A 7,474-nucleotide genomic window follows, 5' to 3' on the forward strand; every position below is an offset into this window, starting at 1 on the left:
CGGTTGTTGACGGATGGTCTTCGTCATCTATTCTCCTCGCCCTTTCACTTGGCTTGCGGTGGAAGGGTGGATTTGACATGTCAAATTCACTGTTTCCTCTACTTTTTAGGTAAATGGCCGACGACGCCCGGAACGACGCTGTTCTCGATATATAGGACAAAGATGAAGCGATTGGTCGCTCTCAAGATGAGGAATAAATCCCAGTTGTAGAAACTCCTGTGAAGAAGCTCGAGGACTGGGTGGCCATTGCTCCTCGGAGCATTGCCTCGCATTTTACGGTGCACCCCAAGGAGGCTTTCAACATCCTTGAAGATCTTGACCCGGGTATGAAGCCTTCTTGGGGGGCCTTTGCGCCGAAGTTCCATTAGAGGATTTGCTCGGCATATCCTGGTCCTTGATTTGCAATGTACGAGTTTGTGTTCAAGGAGGCCGGGCTGAGGCTTCCCTTTACGCACTTGAAGCGAAGTGTTTTTAAGTGGTTGCAACTGTGCCCGTCCCAGCTCCATCCCAACGCTTTCGCCTTCTTGAGGGCTTTTGAAATTGTGTGCGGCTTCTTGGAGGTTGAGGCTACTCTTCCTCTCTTTTTCAGAGTTTTCCACCTTCAGAGGCTGCGCGATACTGACGGAAAATTCAACTGCGTATCCTTTAAGCAGTTGAAGAAGTTGTTCGCCATATATCAGGATTCCATCAAGCATTTCAAGAGCCGGTACTTCGTGGTCAACCCTTTTACTCTTGAGGATGAGGATCATTTGTTTGAGATCCTCGAATATTTTCAAGATGGGGTGAAGAAGGTGGGGCCTTCTGCTCAGTTCCCTCTGGAATGGAAGTATGACCATTTTGAAAAGGGGACGGACGCCTATATCTTCAAGGACGAGGACCTGAACGAGTGAGATTCGACAAGCTACATGAGGCTCTTCGCCTTTGTAGACGGGTTTAGGCCGGCGGCGTGTAGGCTACCCAACGGGGATCCTCTGTTCGACGAGGATGGCGAGCCTCAGATTGAGGCCCGATATATGAATACCAAGGTTATCCTCGAGTGCGAAACCGACGGGGAGGCTATGATTTTACTTGGTGAGGAATTTATATTGACCGTTCTTTGTATTTCTTTGGTGCTAATTCTGCTTTCGTTTCGCAGGACAAATGGTTGATTTGCATGATAAAGTCATGAAGATGAGGGCGAAGAATAAGGGGGCCGCGAAGGTGTCCGTGAAGAGGAATCGTGTCGATGAGCTCAAGGCGGCTGCCGCGGATGGCGTCTGAAGGATAGAAAAACACTTAGAAAGGGGGGGATTGAATAAGTGTGACTTTAAATCTTGGACGATAAAAATAAATTGCACAATTATTTTTATCCTGGTTCGCTGTTAACGAAGCTACTCCAGTCCACCCCCGCAGAGATGATTTACCTCAACCTGAGGATTTAATCCACTAATCGCACGGATTACAATGGTTTTCCACTTAGTCCACGACTAAGTCTTCTAGAGTATTCTGATCACAACTTGATCACTCCAGGAACAACTGCTTAGACAACTTCTAAGACTTTTCTAGAGTCTACTGATCAACCTGATCACTCTAGTTACAAACTGCTCAGCCAACTGCTAAGACTTCCTAGAGTATACTGATCACACGATCACTCTAGTTCCTTACAACTTAATGTAATTCTAAGAGTATTACAAATGCTTCTTAAAAGCGATAATCACAACTGTGATATTTCTCTTAATCGTTTAAGCTTAATCTCACTAAGATATTACAACAGCAATGTAGTGAGTTGATGAAGATTCTGAGCTTTGATTGAATAGCGTTTCAGCAAGTTTATTTTCGTTCAGAGTTGTTAAGAATTGGTAACCTTGCTTCTCATCAGAACTTCATATTTATAGGCGTTGAGAAGATGACCGTTGAGTGCATTTAATGCTTTGCGTGTTCCGTACAACATTGCATTTAATGTTATACGCTTTTGTCAACTACCTCGAGCCTTGTTCACGCTGTGTCTACTGACGTTGCCTTTAGTAGCTTTAACGTTCCTTTTGTCAGTCAGCGTAGTCTGCCACCTGTACTTTCTTCTGATCTGATGTTTGTGAATATAACGTTTGAATATCATCAGAGTCAAACAGCTTGGTGCATAGCATCTTCTGATCTTCTGATCTTGAAGTGCTTCTGTTGCGTGATACCATCTTCTGATCTTCAGTGCTTCTGATCTCTTGTTCTTCTAATGCTTCCATAGACCCATGTTCTGATTCTGCTTCGACCATCTTCTGATGTCTTGCCAGACCATGTTCTGATGTTGCATGCTGAACCATTTGAGACACAACTTCTGAGCGCTGAATTATGCGTACTCTTTATATATATTTCCTGAAAGGGAAATTGCATTGGATTAGAGTACCATATTATCTTAAGCAAAATTCATATTATTGTTATCATCAAAAATAAGATAATTGATAAGAACAAATCTTGTTCTAACAATCTCCCCCTTTTTGATGATGACAAAAACATATATAAATGATATGAATTTGCGATCAGAAAGAGTAGACGGCAAAAGACAAATTACACAGCTATAGCATAAGCATATGAATATGTCTCCCCCTGAGATTAACAATCTCCCCCTGAGATAAATAATCTCCCCCTGAAATAAATACTCGAAGAACTTTGATAAAAGACTTCCCTGATTATTTCGGTAGAGACGATCATATAAGCTTCTGCCTTCAGAGAATTCATAGCTTCTGACTTCTGCTTCCATTGGACAGCTTCAGAACTTGAATTTCTTTAGATCCTTAGAACACTCACAGCTTCTGATTCCTGCTTCCATCGTGGACAGCTTCAGAACTTGAATTTCTTTGATCTTCAGAACATTCACAGCTTCTGACTTCTGCTTCCATTCAGGACAGCTTCAGAACTTGAATTTCTTTGATCTTCAGAACATTCACAGCTTCTGATTTCTGCTTCCATTCAGGACAGCTTCAGAACTTGAGTTTTCTGGATCTTTTAGAACATTCACATCTTCTGATTTCTGCTTCCCTCGGATAGCTTCAGAACTTCGAATGTCTACCAACATCACTTCATGCTAGATTTGTATCAGAACATTGTTGAATGTACCAGAGCATCATCAGAGCATCTCTACATCCTGAAATGTTACAGAACAAAAACTAAACGACAAAAGTCAGCATGAACGAGTTAGAACATAAAATGTATGTTTGAACACATTATATGTATCAGAGCCATATAGGCTGAAATAATGTATCAGAGCAAATAATGTATCAGAGCCATAACATTATATGTATCAGAGCAAATAGAATTTTGTCAGAACAGGATAGACAATGATATTCAAATTCTATTATCAGTGCTTCTGATTCATTCTTCTTTCTTGCTTCTGATCTCTGAAGCTTGACAGCACTCAGCTTGCTTCAGTTTCCAAGAGCTTATTCCTTTTACAGAATAACGCTTCTTATGGTTTTGCTTCTAGTGTTTGCTTCTGAAGATTCACTTCACTTCTCTGTACCTGCAAAACACTTAAACCATATAGAACTTGCAGTTCTTGTTAGTGAATGTGTGGGAGCCTCTTTACCCAGCAACTGATAGATTTTAATCAAATCATTTATCATTTATCTTCTCCCCCTTTTTGTCATATCATCAAAAAGCAAAAAAGATTCAGAGACAAACAAAACGAAACACACGAAGGAAGAAGATGATTTCATTGAAGTTCAACCAGCAGGTACAGAAGTACATGAAGATAAGAAAGATCAGATGCACAAAGACAGATGCAACGAGAAGAAAGAAACGACACAGACTCAATCTAAGATGGCCCTAGTCTTGACAAGATCTTGGTCAGCATCTCTTGAACCATATTGTTGTGTCCTTCTTGCCTCACCATGAAAGCGCTATACTGATCATTGAGTGAGCTTTGCTCATCCTGTCTCTTCTGAATTTCTTCTAGAGTCCTTGCAAGACGAGAAGATTCACCAGAAGAAGCTTCACCGCTTTCAACCACAGGAATGGCATGTTGATCTGCAGCTTCCATAGATAGATCATTTGCAGGAATTTCCTCAACAGGGACAGTTTTAGCAACATGATCTTCAGCATCTGCTTCTTGCATAGAAGCATCTCCATATTCTGCAGCAGGAATTTCCGAGTCTCCATTCTCAAGTGCCTGAAGAATGGCAGCTAGATTCCTTGGAGCAGAAGGACCTTCAACTTCTGGTGGGTCAACAACTTCTGGAATTACCAAGTTTGGATCTTTCTCAGACGGGTTTTCCCTCAGATAGTCAAAGAGAGTCTTGAAATCTCCGAGCAGAACAGGATATTGAGGTATCCAAACCACAATCTCCCTGCAAGGATTTGCTTCCAATGCAGCAGCGAGTCTTAATTGTTCCATCTCATCCAAGAAGGGCTTCTCTTCCAAAAGATATCTTCCTTTGAGACGAGCAAACCAGAAGTCTTCATAATTCCTCAGAATTCCACGAGGCCGTGGGGCAGCAGCTACACAGGCTTCCTGAAGTTCTAAAAACAGAGCATCTGATTCTCTGCGAAAGATCCTCCAGAAGTTCCGCATAGCAACATCATTCAATCCAGAATTTTCAGCGAGTCTGAGAGTATCAAAGGTACTTCTGAGATTCCTCTTTATGTTTTCAAAAACTACACCAATAGGATATACGGGGCGGGATTTTATTTGGGTTTTTGAAAAGGCAGGTTTGGAAGTGAAGTACGGATGAGGTTCTCTATCCAACCTATAAGAAGATTCTGCTTCAGTATCAGAATCTAACACTACCACTTCAGCTTCAGGACGAGGCTTGGGAGTGTAGTTGCAATCACGGAGCAGCTGCTCATGTGATGCAGAGGTTGGAAAAGGAGAATCACAAGGATTGTTTTGAGAGGTGGAGGGAGTATGTTCAAGAGTGGCGTTGAGAGAAGGTTGAGATGGAAGGAGAGTTTGAAGGGGTGGTATATCCAGAACAGGATTTATGGTAGGTGGAGAGGAAGGAATAGTTAAAGGAGAAGATGGAGGTGTAAGAACATGGACAAAAACAGGTGATTCTGATGTGGCTTTTTCTGGTTCAGGTGTAGGGACAATCTCTATTGGTGCAACTTCTGAACAAACAGCAGGAACAGAAATAGGTTCAGAAATGCATATACCTTTGGAACCTCTCAGAAAAGCTTTGGCCACATCCTCAGTCTTTTTCTGCTTCTTACTCTTTGGCTCTTCAATAACCTTTGCTTTGCCGCTAGCGATTTCTTTCCTTCTGACATAAGCCAGAACTTCTGGTTGATTCTCAGCCTCTTGAGCAGCATTTTCTTCATCTGAGCTTTGAATAATCATCTTCCTTTTTCTGATTTTCTTCTTCTCAATAACTTCAACAATCTCAGCATCGTTATTTGACTTCTTCTTCTTTTTCTCAGCTTCCTTCTTTTTCTTCTCAAAATCAGCACAGACAGCCTTAGCAACCTTTGCAATGACTTCTTCTGGGATCACTTCTTTATTGGTGATAGCAGCAGGATGATCAAACTTTCTTTTGGTCCTTTCCTCCTTCTTACGATTCACTTTAATAGGAGCACCTTTGTCTTGATCTTTAAGACTCTTATCCTCTTTTTGTGATTTCAGATACTTAGTTCTGACTTGTGGTACCTCACTATTGAAGAAGGTTTTGAATTCAGCTAGAACTGGCTCTCTTCTGATTGTTGTTCCAGCAAGAGGTTGAGGAGTCTTAATGATAGCCTTAATCACGTTCATCCTCTTTAAAGTGAATGCGTTCAGACAAGCCCCAGATGTGACAGCAAGGTCTTTCACAATACCTTCAGATTCCAGACTCTCAACAATCTTGGAATGCACCAGAAGGTTTGTAATGATTCTACCAAAAGGAATGATAGTTCCACCATTTTCTTTTCTGAAAGCGTTTCTGGAATCCTTTACTGCTTTCCACATATGGTTGAAGATAATGTAAACCACATCAACCTTCTTCTGAGTGGCAATGCAATAAAGAATATATTTTTGCTCATTGTTTATGAAGTCAGCGGCATGTGTCGCTTTCCTATGGTAGAAGCACCCAAGAATGATTTTTGTCCAGATTTTGTAGATATCTCTCAATTCCTTGACGTGTTTTGTTTTCTTGATATTTGAATAGAGAGTGGATAGAACATCTTCCCAATCTTCCCTTTTATCGATTTCAAAAACTCCTTCCGCGTTCTTCAAATCAAACATCACTCTTAGGATGTTTTCAGTAATAACAACAAACTTTCCATGGACGAAAGAAAGTATTGATTTTGGAGCAACCACAGCATGTGCCCAGAATTCCTTGACAAGATCTGGATAAACTGGGCCAACGAACTCAGCAAACAACGAGGTCCATCCTTGAAAGATGATGTCTTCTTTAAGATTAAATCCATGTTCTTCAAGGTTGTCAAAGTCAACAATAAGTTCACATAGAACTTCTAATTTGTTTTTGGGAATAGAGCATGCAACAACAGGAGTAAGTTGCAACGTTTCTTCTTGGAGATGATGAGGAACAGATGACTCAGCATTTTGGGATGAGAAGGCAGCCATTTGTGCAGAATGACCAAAAACGAGCAAGAGAAGCGAACTGGGTTTTCGATTAGGGTTTTTAGAAAACGGCTAAGAACTTTTCAAACGGGAGAATGCAAGGAGAGAGAGAGACAAGGAAGCGAAAAAGATGTAAGATATGATTTGAAAAGAATATATAGAGACGGATTTGAAAAGAAAAAAAATAAGAAATATAAATTGAACAATTCCAGAATCAAAGGAAATCAATTTTATTAAATGATGAGTGACGTGAGGAGAGAGAACGTGGTAAATGAAATGATTTAAAACAGTTACCTAGGTCGGCGTCTTTTCAACTGCACGCTTTGTACTAACCGTACAGATACGTGTTCACCATCAGATAATTGATGACAGCTGTAGATTTCAGAATAGACTTTACGCCTTTAGATTCTGATTACTGCTTCTGATCTGATCTACTTTCTCTTCTGGAAACACTCCTTCTGAAGTGTGCTGATATAAATCTGAATGATCTTCTGATCCATTACTTCTGATATACACAGCTTCTGGAGGTTCACTTCTTTGTTCTGCAGCTTCTGATAAGACAAAACTGTATCTGCAGAAATTCTTAAGCTCTTTGATTCATCAGAAACAAGTTTATCATCAAAACAGATGTTTATTGATTTGTCCACAATCAATGTTTCAATGTTGTATATTCTGTAGCATTTAGAGCATTCAGAATACTCAAGAAAGAGACATCAAAGCCTTAGAGGCAAACATCATAGATGGTTCCAAGACTAATAAGCTTCTTTTCTGAAATTCCTACAAACATAGTTTCTTCAACAGATTTAAGAACCAGAACTTGGAAGACAATCTTTCTTCCCTTCAAGTGTTGAGACCAACTTGAATCCGGGTGACATGTCATGTTGATTTTTATCTTCCTTGTCGCCAAGAGAATCTGCAAAAGAAATAGTCTTTTTCTTTGGTACCCACATT

This window comes from Vicia villosa, unplaced genomic scaffold, assembly GCF_029867415.1.
Source record: "Vicia villosa cultivar HV-30 ecotype Madison, WI unplaced genomic scaffold, Vvil1.0 ctg.004207F_1_1, whole genome shotgun sequence".
NCBI lineage: Eukaryota > Viridiplantae > Streptophyta > Magnoliopsida > Fabales > Fabaceae > Vicia > Vicia villosa.